We start from the raw sequence: 15,292 nt of genomic DNA, 5'->3' as shown, positions 1-15,292 counted from the left end.
TCTTGTTAAGCTACTGTGACCTCCACGTCTCTTCCAAGAGGCATTAAAACCGTCTTGTTAAACCATTCTGAACTCCACGTCTCTTCCAAGAGGCATTAAAACCGTCTTGTTAAGCTACTGTGACCTCCACCTCTCTTCCAAGGGGCATTAAAACTGTCTTGATAAACCACTCTGAACTCCACGTCTCTTCCAAGGGGCATTAAAACGGTCTTGTTAAGCTACTGTGACCTCCACATCTCTTCCAAGTGGCATTAAAAGCGTCTTGTTACAACACTCTGAACTCCACGTCTCTTCCAAGGGGCATTAAAACCATCTGGTTAAACCACTCTGAACTCCATGTCTCTTCCAAGGGGCATTAAAACCGTCTTGTTAAGCTACTGTAACCTCCACGTCTCTTTCAAGGGGCATTAAAACCATCATGTTAAACCACTCTGAACTCCACGTCTCTTCCAAGGGGCATTAAAACCTTCTTGTTAAACCACTCTGAACTCCACGTTTCTTCCAAGGGGCATTAATAATGTCTTGTTAAGCTACTGTGACCTCCACATCTCTTCCAAGAGGCATTAAAACCGCCTTTTTAAGCCACTCTGACCCCCACGTCTCCTCCAAGGGGCATTAATAACGTCTTGTTAAGCTACTGTGACCTCAACGTCTCTTCCAAGGGGCATTAAAACTGTCTTGTTAAGCTACTGTGACCTCCATGTCTCTTCCAAGGGGCATTAAAACCGTCTTGTTAAACCACTCTGAACTCCACGTCTCTTCCAAGGGGCATTAATAACGTCTTGTTAAGCTACTGTGACCTCCACGTCTCTTCCAATGGGCATTAAAACTGTCTTGCTAAGCTACTGTGACCTCCACTTCTCTTTCAAGGGGCATTAAAACCGTCTTGTTAAACCACTCTGAACTTCACGTCTCTTCCAAGGGGCATTAAAACCGTCTTGTTAAGCTACTATGACCTCCACGTCTCTTCCAAGGGGCAATAAAACCGTCTTTTTAAACCACTCTGAACTCCACGTCTCTTACAAGGGGCATTAAAACCGTCTTATTAAGCTACTTTGACCTCCACGTCTCTTCCAAGGGGCATTAAAACCGTCTTGTTAAACCACTTTGACCTCCACGTCTCTTCCAAGGGGCATTAAAACCGTCTTGTTAAACCACTCTGATTCTTCACGTCTCTTCCAAGGGGCATTAAAACCGTCTTGTTAAACCACTCTGATACTTCACATCTCTTAATAAGGGCATTAAAACCGTTTTGTTAAACAACTCTGATACTCCCCGTCTCTTGCAAGGCGCATTAAAACCGTCTTGTTAAGCTGCTGTGACCTCCACCTCTCTTCCAAGGGGCATTAAAACCATCTTGTTAAACCACTCTGAACTCCACGTCTCTTCCAACGGGCATTAAAACCGTGTTGTTAAACCACTCTGAACTCCACGTCTCTTCCAAGGGGCATTAAAACCGTCTTGTTCAGCTACTGCAACCTCCACGTCTCTTCCAACGGGCATTAAAACCGTCTTGTTAAACCACTCTGAACTCAACGTCTCTTCCAAGTGGCATTAAAACAATCTTGTTAAGCTACTGTGACCTCCACGTCTCTTCCAAGAGGCATTAAAACCGTCTTGTTAAACCACTCTGAACTCCACGTCTCTTCCAAGAGGCATTAAAACCGTCTTGTTAAGCTACTGTGACCTCCACCTCTCTTCCAAGGGGCATTAAAAAAGTCTTGTTAAACCACTCTGAACTCCACGTCTCTTCCAAGGGGCATTAAAACGGTCTTGTTAAGCTACTGTGACCTCCACATCTCTTCCAAGGGGCATTAAAAGCGTCTTGTTACAACACTCTGAACTCCACGTCTCTTCCAAGGGGCATTAAAACCATCTGGTTAAACCACTCTGAACTCCACGTCTCTTCCAAGGGGCATTAAAACCGTCTTGTTAAGCTACTGTAACCTCCACGTCTCTTTCAAGGGGCATTAAAACCATCATGTTAAACCACTCTGAACTCCACGTCTCTTCCAAGGGGCATTAAAACCTTCTTGTTAAACCACTCTGAACTCCACTTCTCTTCCAAGGGGCATTAATAATGTCTTGTTAAGCTACTGTGACCTCCACGTCTCTTCCAAGAGGCATTAAAACTGTCTTGTTGAGCTACTGTGACCTCCACGTCTCTTCCAAGGCGCATTAAAACCCTCTTGTTAAACCACTCTGAACTCCACGTCTCTTCCAAGGGGCATTAAAACCGTCTTGTTAAGCTACTGTGACCTCCACGTCTCTTCCAAGGGGCAATAAAAACGTCTTTTTAAACCACTCTGAACTCCACGTCTCTTCCAAGGGGCATTAAAACCGTCTTATTAAGCTACTTTGACCTCCACGTCTCTTCCAAGGGGCATTAAAACCGTCTTGTTAAACCACTTTGATCTCCACGTCTCTTCATAGGGGCATTAAAAACGTCTTGTTAAGCTACTGTGACCTCCACGTCTCTTCCAAGAGGCATTAAAACCGTCTTGTTAAACCACTCTGATTCTTCACGTCTCTTCCAAGGGGCATTAAAACCGTCTTGTTAAAAAACTCTGATACTTCACATCTCTTGATAAGGGCATTAAAACCGTTTTGTTAAACCACTCTGATACTCCACGTCTCTTGCAAGGGGCATTAAAACCGTCTTGTTAAGCTGCTGTGACCTCCACCTCTCTTCCAAGGGGCATTAAAACCGTCTTGTTAAACCACTCTGAACTCCACGTCTCTTCCAAGGGGCATTAAAACGGTCTTGTTAAGCTACTGTGACCTCCACATCTCTTCCAAGGGGCATTAAAAGCGTCTTGTTACACCACTCTGAACTCCACGTCTCTTCCAAGGGGCATTAAGACCATCTGGTTAAACCACTCTGAACTCCACGTCTCTTCCAAGGGGCATTAAAACCGTCTTGTTAAGCTACTGTAACCTCCACGTCTCTTTCAAGGGCATTAAAACCATCATGTTAAACCACTCTGAACTCCACGTCTGTTCCAAGGGGCATTAAAACCTTCTTGTTAAACCACTCTGACCTCCACGTCTCCTCCAAGGGGCATTAATAACGTCTTGTTAAGCTACTGTGACTTCCACGTCTCTTCCAAGAGGCATTAAAACGGCCCTGTTAAGCCACTCTGACCTCCACGTCTCCTCCAAGGGGCATTAATAACGTCTTGTTAAGCTACTGTGACCTCCACGTCTCTTCCAAGGGGCATTAAAACTGTCTTGTTAAGCTACTGTGACCTCCATGTCTCTTCCAAGGCGCATTAAAACCGTCTTGTTAAGCCACTCTGAACCCCAAGTCTCTTCCCAGGAGCATTAAAACCGTCTTGTTAAGCTCCTGTGACCTCCACTTCTCTTCCAAGGGGCAATAAAACCGTCTTTTTAAACCACTCTGAACTCCACATCTATTCCAAGGGGCATTAAAACCGTCTTGTTAAGCTACTTTGACCTCCACATCTCTTCCAAGGGGCATTAAAAACGTCTTGTTAAGCTACTGTGACCTCCATGTCTCTTCCAAAAGGCATTAAAACCGTCTTGTTAAACCACTCTGATTCTTCACGTCTCTTCCAAGGGGCATTAAAAACGTCTTGTTAAACCACTCTGATACTTCATATCTCTTACTAGGGGCATTAAAACCGTTTTGTTAAACCACTCTGACACTTCACGTCTCTTCCAAGGGGCATTAAAACCGTCATGTTAAGCTACAGTGACCTCCACGTCTCTTCCAAGGGGCATTAAAACCGTCTTGTTAAACCACTCTGAGCTCCACGTCTCTTCCAAGGGGCATTAAAACTGTCTTGTTAAGCTACTGTGACCACCACATCTCTACCAAGGGGTATTAAAACCTGTTTGTTACATCACTCTGAACTCCACGTCTCTTCCAAGTGGCATTAAAACCGTGTTGTTAAACCACTCTGAACTCCACGTCTCTTCCAAGGGGCATTAAAACCGTCTTGTTCAGCTACTGCAACCTCCACGTCTCTTCCAACGGGCATTAAAAATGTCTTGTTAAACCACTGTGAACTCCACGTCTCTTCCAAGGGGCATTAAAACCATCTTGTTAAGCTACTGTGACCTCCACGTCTCTTCCAAGAGGCATTAAAACCGTCTTGTTAAACCACTCTGAACTCCACGTCTCTTCCAAGAGGCATTAAAACCGTCTTGTTAAGCTACTGTGACCTCCACGTCTCTTCCAAGGGGCATTAAAACCGTCCTGTTAAACCACTCTGAACTACACGTCTCTTCCAAGGGGCATTAAAACCGTCTTGTTAAGCTACTGGGACCTCCACGTCTCTTCCAAGGGGCATTAAAACCGTCTTGTTAAACCACTCTGATCTCCAAGTCTCTTCCAAGGGGCATTAAAACCGTCTTGTTAAGCTACTTTAACCTCCACTTCTCTTCCAAGGGGCATTAAAACCGTCTTATTAAGCTACTGTGACCTCCACGTCTCTTCCAAGGGGCATTAAAACCGTCTTGTTAAACCACTCTGAACTCCACATCTCTTCCACGGGGCATTAAAACCATCTTGTTAAGCTACTCTGACCTCCACGTCTCTTCCAAGGGGCAATAAAACCGTCTTGTTAAACCATTCTGAACTCCACGTCTCTTCCAAGGGTCATTAAAACCATGTTATTAAGCTACTTTGACCTCCACGTCTCCTCCAAGGGGCATTAAAACCGTCTTGTTAAACCTCTCTGACCTCCACTTCTCTTCCAAGGGGCATTAAAAATGTCTTGTTAAGCTACTGTGACCTCCACGTCTCTTCCAAGAGGCATTAAAACCGTCTTGTTAAACCACTCTGAACTCCACGTCTCTTCCAAGGGGCATTAAAACCGTCTTGTTAAACCACTCTGAACTCCATGTCTCTTCCAAGGGGCATTAAAACCGTCTTGTTAAGCTACTTTAACCTCCACGTCTCTTCCAATGTGCATTAAAACTGTCTTGTTAAGCTACTGTGACCTCCACGTCTCTTCCAAGGGGCATTAAAACCGTCTTGCTAAACCACTCTGAACCCCACGTCTCTTCCAACGGGCATTAAAACCGTCTTGTTATGCTACTGTGACCTCCACGTCTCTTCCAAGGGGCAATAAAACCGTCTAGTTAAACCACTTTGAACTCCACGTCTCTTCCAAGGGGCATTAAAACCGTCTTGTTATGCTACTTTGACCTCCACGTCTCCTCCAAGGGGCATTAAAACCGTCTTGTTAAACCACTCTGACCTCCACGTCTCTTCCAAGGGGCTTTAAAAACGTCTTGTTAAGCTACTGTGACCTCCACGTCTCTTCCAAGAGGCATTAAAACCGTCTTGTTAAACCACTCTGATTCTTCACGTCTCTTCCAAAGGGCATTAAAACCGTCTTGTTAAACCACTCTGATACTTCACATCTCTTACTAGGGGCATTAAAACCGTTTTGTTAAACCACTGTGATACTCCACGTCTCTTCCAAGGGGCATTAAAACCGTCTTGTTAAGCTACTGTGACCTCCACGTCTCTTCCAAGGGGCATTAAAACCGTCTTGTTAAACCACTCTGAACTCCACGTCTCTTCCAAGGGGCATTAAAACTGTCTTGTTAAGCTACTGTGACCTCCACATCTCTTCCAAGGGGCATTAAAACCAGTTTGTTACACCACTCTGAACTCCACCTCTCTTCCAAGGGCATTAAAACCGTCTTCTTAAACCACTCTGAACTCCACGTCTCTTCCAAGGGGCATTAAAACCGTCTTGTTAAAACACTCTGAACTCCACGTCTCTTCCAAGAGGCATTAAAACCGTCTTGTTAAGCTACTATGACCTCCACGTCTCTTCCAAGGGGCATTAAAACCGTCTTGTTAAGCTACTGGAACCTCCACGTCTCTTCCAAGGGGCATTAAAACCATCTTGTTAAACCACTCTGAACTCCAAGTCTCTTCCAAGGGGCATTAAAAGCATCTTGTTAAGCTACTTTGACCTCCACGTCTCTTCCAAGGGGCATTAAAACCATCTTGTTAAACCACTCTGAACTCCACGTCTCTTCCAAGAGGCATTAAAACCGTCTTGTTAAACCACTCTGATTCTTCAAGTCTCTTCCAAGGGGCATTAAAACCGTCTTGTTAACCACTCTGATACTTCACATCTCTTAATAAGGGCATTAAAACCGTTTTGTTGAACCACTCTGATACTCCACGTCTCTTGCAAGGCGCATTAAAACCGTCTTGTTAAGCTGCTGTGACCTCCACCTCTCTTCCAAGGGGCATTAAAACCATCTTGTTAAACCACTCTGAACTCCACGTCTTTTCCAAGGGGCATTAAAACCGTGTTGTTAAACCACTCTGAACTCCACGTCTCTTCCAAGGGGCATTAAAACCATCTTCTTCAGCTACTGCAACCTCCACGTCTCTTCCAACGGGCATTAAAACCGTCTTGTTAAACCACTCTGAACTCCACGTCTCTTCCAAGTGGCATTAAAACAATCTTGTTAAGCTACTGTGACCTCCACGTCTCTTCCAAGAGGCATTAAAACCGTCTTGTTAAACCACTCTGAACTCCACGTCTCTTCCAAGAGGCATTAAAACCGTCTTGTTAAGCTACTGTGACCTCCACCTCTCTTCCAAGGGGCATTAAAACCGTCTTGTTAAACCACTTTGACCTCCACGTCTCTTCATAGGGGCTTTAAAAACGTCTTGTTAAGCTACTGTGACCTCCACGTCTCTTCCAAGAGGCATTAAAACCGTCTTGTTAAACCACTCTGATTCTTCACGTCTCTTCCAAGGGGCATTAAAACTGTCTTGTTAAAAAACTCTGATACTTCACATCTCTTAATAAGGGCATTAAAACCGTTTTGTTAAACCACTCTGATACTCCACGTCTCTTGCAAGGGGCATTAAAACCGTCTTGTTAAGCTGCTGTGACCTCCACCTCTCTTCCAAGGGGCATTAAAACCGTCTTGTTAAACCACTCTGAACTCCACGTCTCTTCCAAGGGGCATTAAAACGGTCTTGTTAAGCTACTGTGACCTCCACATCTCTTCCAAGGGGCATTAAAAGGGTCTTGTTACACCACTCTGAACTCCACGTCTCTTCCAAGGGGCATTAAAACCATCTGGTTAAACCACTCTGAACTCCACGTCTCTTCCAAGGGGCATTAAAACCGTCTTGTTAAGCTACTGTAACCTCCACGTCTCTTTCAAGGAGCATTAAAACCATCATGTTAAACCACTCTGAACTCCACGTCTCTTCCAAGGGGCATTAAAACCTTCTTGTTAAACCACTCTGACCTCCACGTCTCCTCCAAGGGGCATTAATAACGTCTTGTTAAGCTACTGTGACCTCCACGTCTCTTCCAAGAGGCATTAAAACCGCCCTGTTAAGCCACTCTGACCTCCACGTCTCCTCCAAGGGGCATTACTAATGTCTTGTTAAGCTACTGTGACCTCCATGTCTCTTCCAAGGCGCATTAAAACCGTCTTGTTAAACCACTCTGAACCCCAAGTCTCTTCCCAGGGGCATTAAAACCGTCTTGTTAAGCTCCTGTGACCTCCACTTCTCTTCCAAGGGGCAATAAAACCGTCTTTTTGAACCACTCTGAACTCCACGTCTGTTCCAAGGTGCATTAAAACCGTCTTGTTAAGCTACTTTGACCTCCACGTCTCTTCCAAGGGGCATTAAAACCGTCTTGTTAAACCACTCTGACCTCCACATATCTTCCAAGGGGCATTAAAAACGTCTTGTTAAGCTACTGTGACCTCCATGTCTCTTCCAAGAGGCATTAAAACCGTCTTGTTAAACCACTCTGATTCTTCACGTCTCTTCCAAGGGGCATTAAAACCGTCTTGTTAAACCACTCTGATACTTCATATCTCTTACTAGGGGCATTAAAACCGTTTTGTTAAACCACTCTGACACTCCACGTCTCTTCAAAGGGGCATTAAAACCGTCTTGTTAAGCTACAGTGACCTCCACGTCTCTTCCAAGGGGCCTTAAAACCGTCTTGTTAAACCACTCTGACCTCCACGTCTCTTCCAAGGGGCATTAAAAATGTCTTGTTAAGCTACTGTGACCTCCACATCTCTTCCAAGGGGCATTAAAACCCGTTTGTTACACCACTCTGAACTCCACCTCTCTTCCAAGGGCATTAAAACCGTTTTCTTAAACCACTCTGAACTCCACGTCTCTTCCAAGGGGCATTAAAACCGTCTTGTTAAACCACTCTGAACTCCAAGTCTCTTCCAAGGGGCATTAAAACCATCTTGTTAAGCTACTGTGACCTCCACGTCTCTTCCAAGGGACATTAAAACCGTCTTGTTAAACCACTCTGAACTCCACGTCTCTTCCAATGTGCATTAAAACTGTCTTGTTAAGCTACTGTGACCTCCACGTCTCTTCCAAAGGGCATTAAAACCGTCTTGTTAAACCACTCTGAACCCCACGTCTCTTCCAACGGGCATTAAAACCGTCTTGTTATGCTACTGTGACCTCCACGTCTCTTCCAAGGGGCAATAAAACCGTCTAGTTAAACCACTTTGAACTCCACGTCTCTTCCAAGGGGCATTAAAACCGTCTTGTTAAGCTACTTTGACCTCCACATCTCCTCCAAGGGACATTAAAACTGTCTTGTTAAACCACTCTGACCTCCAAGTCTCTTCCAAGGGACTTTAAAAACGTCTTGTTAAGCTACTGTGACCTCCACGTCTCTTCCAAGAGGCATTAAAACCGTCTTGTTAAACCACACTGATTCTTCACGTCTCTTCCAAAGGGCATTAAAACCGTCTTGTTAAACAACTCTGATTCTTCACATCTCTTACTAGGGGCATTAAAACCGTTTTGTTAAACCACTCTGATACTCCACGTCTCTTCCAAGGGGCATTAAAACCGTCTTGTTAAGCTACTGTGACCTCCACGTCTCTTCCAAGGGGCATTAAAACCGTCTTGTTAAACCACTCTGAACTCCACGTCTCTTCCAAGGGGCATTAAAACCGTCTTGTTAATCTAATGTGACCTCCACGTCTCTTCCAAGGGGCAATAAAACCGTCTTTTTAAACCACTCTGAACTCTACGTCTCTTCCAAGGGGCATTAAAACCGTCTTATTAAGCTACTTTGACCTCCACGTCTCTTCCAAGGGGCATTAAAAATGTCTTGTTAAGCTACTGTGACCTCCACATCTCTTCCAAGGGGCATTAAAACCCGTTTGTTACACCACTCTGAACTCCACCTCTCTTCCAAGGGCATTAAAACCGTTTTCTTAAACCACTCTGAACTCCACGTCTCTTCCAAGGGGCATTAAAACCGTCTTGTTAAACCACTCTGAACTCCAAGTCTCTTCCAAGGGGCATTAAAACCATCTTGTTAAGCTACTGTGACCTCCACGTCTCTTCCAAGGGACATTAAAACCGTCTTGTTAAACCACTCTGAACTCCACGTCTCTTCCAATGTGCATTAAAACTGTCTTGTTAAGCTACTGTGACCTCCACGTCTCTTCCAAAGGGCATTAAAACCGTCTTGTTAAACCACTCTGAACCCCACGTCTCTTCCAACGGGCATTAAAACCGTCTTGTTATGCTACTGTGACCTCCACGTCTCTTCCAAGGGGCAATAAAACCGTCTAGTTAAACCACTTTGAACTCCACGTCTCTTCCAAGGGGCATTAAAACCGTCTTGTTAAGCTACTTTGACCTCCACATCTCCTCCAAGGGACATTAAAACTGTCTTGTTAAACCACTCTGACCTCCAAGTCTCTTCCAAGGGACTTTAAAAACGTCTTGTTAAGCTACTGTGACCTCCACGTCTCTTCCAAGAGGCATTAAAACCGTCTTGTTAAACCACACTGATTCTTCACGTCTCTTCCAAAGGGCATTAAAACCGTCTTGTTAAACAACTCTGATTCTTCACATCTCTTACTAGGGGCATTAAAACCGTTTTGTTAAAACACTCTGATACTCCACGTCTCTTCCAAGGGGCATTAAAACCGTCTTGTTAAGCTACTGTGACCTCCACGTCTCTTCCAAGGGGCATTAAAACCGTCTTGTTAAACCACTCTGAACTCCACGTCTCTTCCAAGGGGCATTAAAACCGTCTTGTTAATCTAATGTGACCTCCACGTCTCTTCCAAGGGGCAATAAAACCGTCTTTTTAAACCACTCTGAACTCCACGTCTCTTCCAAGGGGCATTAAAACCGTCTTATTAAGCTACTTTGACCTCCACGTCTCTTCCAAGGGGCCTTAAAACCGTCTTGTTAAACCACTCTGACCTCTACGTCTCTTCCAAGGGGCATTAAAAATGTCTTGTTAAGCTACTGTGACCTCCACATCTCTTCCAAGGGGCATTAAAACCAGTTTGTTACACCACTCTGAACTCCACCTCTCTTCCAAGGGCATTAAAACCGTTTTCTTAAACCACTCTGAACTCCACGTCTCTTCCAAGGGGCATTAAAACCGTCTTGTTAAACCACTCTTAACTTCAAGTCTCTTCCAAGGGGCATTAAAACCATCTTGTTAAGCTACTGTGACCTCCACGTCCCTTCCAAGGGGCATTAAAACCGTCTTGTTAAACCACTCTGAACTCCACGTCTCTTCCAAGTGGCATTAAAACCGTCTTGTTAAGCTACTGTGACCTCCACGTCTCTTCCAAAGGGCATTAAAACCGTCTTGTTAAGCTACTGGGACCTCCTTGTCTCTTCCAAGGGGCATTAAAACCGTCTTGCTAAACCACTCTGAACTCCAGGTCTCTTCCAAGGGGCATTAAAAGCGTCTTGTTAAGCTACTGTGACCTCCACGTCTCTTCCAAGGGGCAATAAATCCGTCTTTTTAAACCACTCTGAACTCCACGTCTCTTCCAAGGGGCATTAAAACCGTCTTGTTAAGCTACTTTAACCTCCACTTCTCTTCCAAGGGGCATTAAAACCGTCTTATTAAGCTACTGTGACCTCCACGTCTCTTCCAAGGGGCATTAAAACTGTCTTGTTAAACCACTCTGAACTCCACATCTCTTCCACGGGGCATTAAAACCATCTTGTTAAGCTACTGTGACCTCCACGTCTCTTCAGAGGAGCAATAAAACCGTCTTGTTAAACCACTCTGAACTCCACGTCTCTTCCAAGGGTCATTAAAAACATCTTATTAAGCTACTTTGACCTCCACGTCTCCTCCAAGGGGCATTAAAACCGTCTTGTTAAACCTCTCTGACCTCCACTTCTCTTCCAAGGGGCATTAAAGATGTCTTGTTAAGCTACTGTGACCTCCACGTCTCTTCCAAGAGGCATTAAAACCGTCTTGTTAAACCACTCTGAACTCCACGTCTCTTCCAAGGGGCATTAAAACCGTCTTGTTAAACCACTCTGAACTCCATGTCTCTTCCAAGGGGCATTAAAACCGTCTTGATAAGCTACTTTAACCTCCACGTCTCTTCCAATGGGCATTAAAACTGTCTTGTTAAGCTACTGTGACTTCCATGTCTCTTCCAAGGGGCATTAAAACCATCTTGTTAAACCACTCTGAACCCCACGTCTCTTCCAAGGAGCATTAAAACCGTCTTGTTATGCTACTGTGACCTCCACGTCTCTTCCAAGGGGCAATAAAACCGTCTAGTTAAACCACTTTGAACTCCACGTCTGTTCCAAGGGGCATTAAAACCGTCTTGTTAAGCTACTTTAACCTCCACGTCTCCTCCAAGGGGCATTAAAACCATCTTGTTAAACCACTCTGACCTCCACGTCTCTTCCAAGCGGCTTTAAAAACATCTTGTTAAGCTACTGTGACCTCCACGTCTCTTCCAAGAGGCATTAAAACCGTCTTGGTAAACCACTCTGATTCTTCACGTCTCTTCCAAAGGGCATTAAAACCGTCTTGTTAAACCACTCTCATACTTCACATCTCTTACTAGGGGCATTAAAACCGTTTTGTTAAACCACTCTGATACTCCACGTCTCTTCCAAGGGGCATTAAAACTGTCTTGTTAAGCTACTGTGACCTCCACGTCTCTTCCAAGGGGCATTAAAACCGTCTTCTTAAACCACTCTGAACCCCACGTCTCTTCCAAGGGGCATTAAAACCGTCTTGTTAAACCACTCTGTACTCCACGTCTCTTCCAAGAGGCATTAAAACCGTCTTGTTAAGCTACTATGACCTCCACGTCTCTTCCAAGGGGCATTAAAACCGTCTTGTTAAGCTACTGGAACCTCCACGTCTCTTCCAAGGGGCATTAAAACCGTCTTGTTAAACCACTCTGAACTCCAAGTCTCTTTCAAGAGGCATTAAAAGCGTCTTGTTAAGCTACTGTGACCTCCACGTCTGTTCCAACGGGCATTAAAACCGTCTTGTTAAACCACTCTGAACTCCACGTCTCTTCCAAGGGGCATTAAAACCGTCTTGTTAATCTACTGTGACCTCCACGTCTCTTCCAAGGGGCAATAAAACCGTCTTTTTAAACCACTCTGAACTCCACGTCTCTTCCATGGGGCATTCAAACAGTCTTATTAAGCTACTTTGACCTCCACGTCTCTTCCAAGGGGCCTTAAAACCGTTTTGTTAAACCACTCTGACCTCCATGTCTCTTCCAAGGGGCATTAAAAACGTCTTGTTAAGCAACTGTAACCTCCACATCTCTTCCAAGGGGCATTAAAACCAGTTTGTTACACCACTCTGAACTCCACCTCTCTTCCAAGGGCATTAAAACCGTTTTCTTAAACCACTCTGAACTCCACGTCTCTTCCAAGGGGCATTAAAACCGTCTTGTTAAACCTCTCTGAACTCCAAGTCTCTTCCAAGGGGCATTAAAACCATCTTGTTAAGCTACTGTGACCTTCACGTCTCTTCCAAGGGGCAATTAAACCGTCTTGTTAAACCACTCTGAACTCCACGTCTCTTCCAAGAGGCATTAAAACCGTCTTGTTAAGCTACTGTGACCTCCACCTCTCTTCCAAGGGGCATTAAAACCGTCTTGTTAAGCTACTGGGACCTCCATGTCTCTTCCAATTGGCATTAAAACCGTCTTGCTAAACCACTCTGAACTCCAGGTCTCTTCCAAGGGGCATTAAAAGCGTCTTGTTAAGCTACTGTGACCTCCACGTCTCTTCCAAGGGGCAATAAATCCGTCTTTTTAAACCACTCTGAACTCCACGTCTCTTCCAAGGGGCATTAAAACCGTCTTGTTAAACCACTCTGAACTCCATGTCTCTTCCAAGGGGCATTAAAACCGTCTTGTTAAGCTACTTTAACCTCCACGTCTCTTCCAATGTGCATTAAAACTGTCTTGTTAAGCTACTGTGACCTCCACGTCTCTTCCAAGGGGCATTAAAACCGTCTTGTTAAACCACTCTGAACCCCACGTCTCTTCCAACGGGCATTAAAACCGTCTTGTTATGCTACTGTGACCTCCACGTCTCTTCCAAGGGGCAATAAAACCGTCTAGTTAAACCACTTTGAACTCCACGTCTCTTCCAAGGGGCATTAAAACGGTCTTGTTAAGCTACTTTGACCTCCACATCTACTCCAAGGGGCATTAAAACTGTCTTGTTAAACCACACTGACCTCCACGTCTCTTAAAAGGGGCTTTAAAAACGTTTTGTTAAGCTACTGTGACCTCCACGTCTCTTCCAAGAGGCATTAAAACCGTCTTGTTAAACCACTCTGATTCTTCACGTCTCTTCCAAAGGGCATTAAAACCGTCTTGTTAAACAACTCTGATACTTCACATCTCTTACTAGGGGCATTAAAACCGTTTTGTTAAACCACTCTGATACTCCACGTCTCTTCCAAGGGGCATTAAAACCGTCTTGTTAAGCTACTGTGACCTCCACGTCTCTTCCAAGGGGCATTAAAACCGTCTTGTTAAAACACTCTGAACTCCACGTCTCTTCCAAGGGGCATTAAAACTGTCTTGTTAATCTACTGTGACCTCCACATCTCTTCCAAGGGGCATTAAAACCAGTTTGTTACACCACTCTGAACTCCACCTCTCTTCCAAGGGCATTAAAACTGTCTTCTTAAACCACTCTGAACTCCACGTCTCTTCCAAGGGGCATTAAAACCGTCTTTTTAAAACACTCTGTACTCCACGTCTCTTCCAAGAGGCATTAAAACCGTCTTGTTAAGCTACTATGACCTCCACGTCTCTTCCAAGGGGCATTAAAACTGTCTTGTTAAGCTACTGGAACCTCCACGTCTCTTCCAAGGGGCATTAAAACCGTCTTGTTAAACCACTCTGAACTCCAAGTCTCTTCCAAGGGGCATTAAAAGCATCTTGTTAAGCTACTGTGACCTCCACGTCTCTTCCAAGGGGCATTAAAACCGTCTTGTTAAACCACTCTGAACTCCACGTCTCTTCCAAGGGGCATTAAAATCGTCTTGTTAATCTACTGTGACCTCCACGTCTCTTCCAAGGGGCAATAAAACCGTCTATTTAAACCACTCTGAACTCCACGTCTCTTCCAAGGGGCATTAAAACCGTCTTATTAAGCTACTTTGACCTCCACGTCTCTTCCAAGGGGCCTTAAAACCGTCTTGTTAAACCACTCTGACCTCTACGTCTCTTCCAAGGGGCATTAAAAATGTCTTGTTAAGCTACTGTGACCTCCACATCTCTTCCAAGGGGCATTAAAACCAGTTTGTTACACCACTCTGAGCTCCACCTCTCTTCCAAGGGCATTAAAACCGTTTTCTTAAACCACTCTGAACTCCACGTCTCTTCCAAGGGGCATTAAAACCGTCTTGTTAAACCACTCTGAACTCCAAGTCTCTTCCAAGGGGCATTAAAACCATCTTGTTAAGCTACTGTGACCTCCACGTCTCTTCCAAGGGGCATTAAAACCGTCTTGTTAAACCACTCTGAACTCCACGTCTCTTCCAAGAGGCATTAAAACCGTCTTGTTAAGCTACTGTGACCTCCACGTCTCTTCCAAGGGGCATTAAAACCGTCTTGTTAAGCTACTGGGACCTCCATGTCTCTTCCAAGGGCCATTAAAACCGTCTTGCTAAACCACTCTGAACTCCAGGTCTCTTCCAAGGGGCATTAAAAGCGTCTTGTTAAGCTACTGTGACCTCCACGTCTCTTCCAAGGGGCAATAAATCCGTCTTTTTAAACCACTCTGAACTCCACGTCTCTTCCAAAGGGCATTAAAACCGTCTTGTTAAGCTACTTTAACCTCCACTTCTCTTCCAAGGGGCATTAAAACCGTCTTATTAAGCTACTGTGACCTCCACGTCTCTTCCAAGGGGCATTAAAACTGTCTTGTTAAACCACTCTGAACTCCACATCTCTTCCACGGGGCATTAAAACCATCTTGTTAAGCTACTGTGACCTCCACGTCTCT

The sequence above is a fragment of the Phyllobates terribilis genome, unplaced genomic scaffold (genome assembly GCF_046119375.1).
Source record: "Phyllobates terribilis strain yellow unplaced genomic scaffold, ASM4611937v1 Scaffold_9__5_contigs__length_417890890, whole genome shotgun sequence".
Lineage (NCBI taxonomy): Eukaryota > Metazoa > Chordata > Amphibia > Anura > Dendrobatidae > Phyllobates > Phyllobates terribilis.
This window is presented reverse-complemented; position numbering follows the sequence as displayed.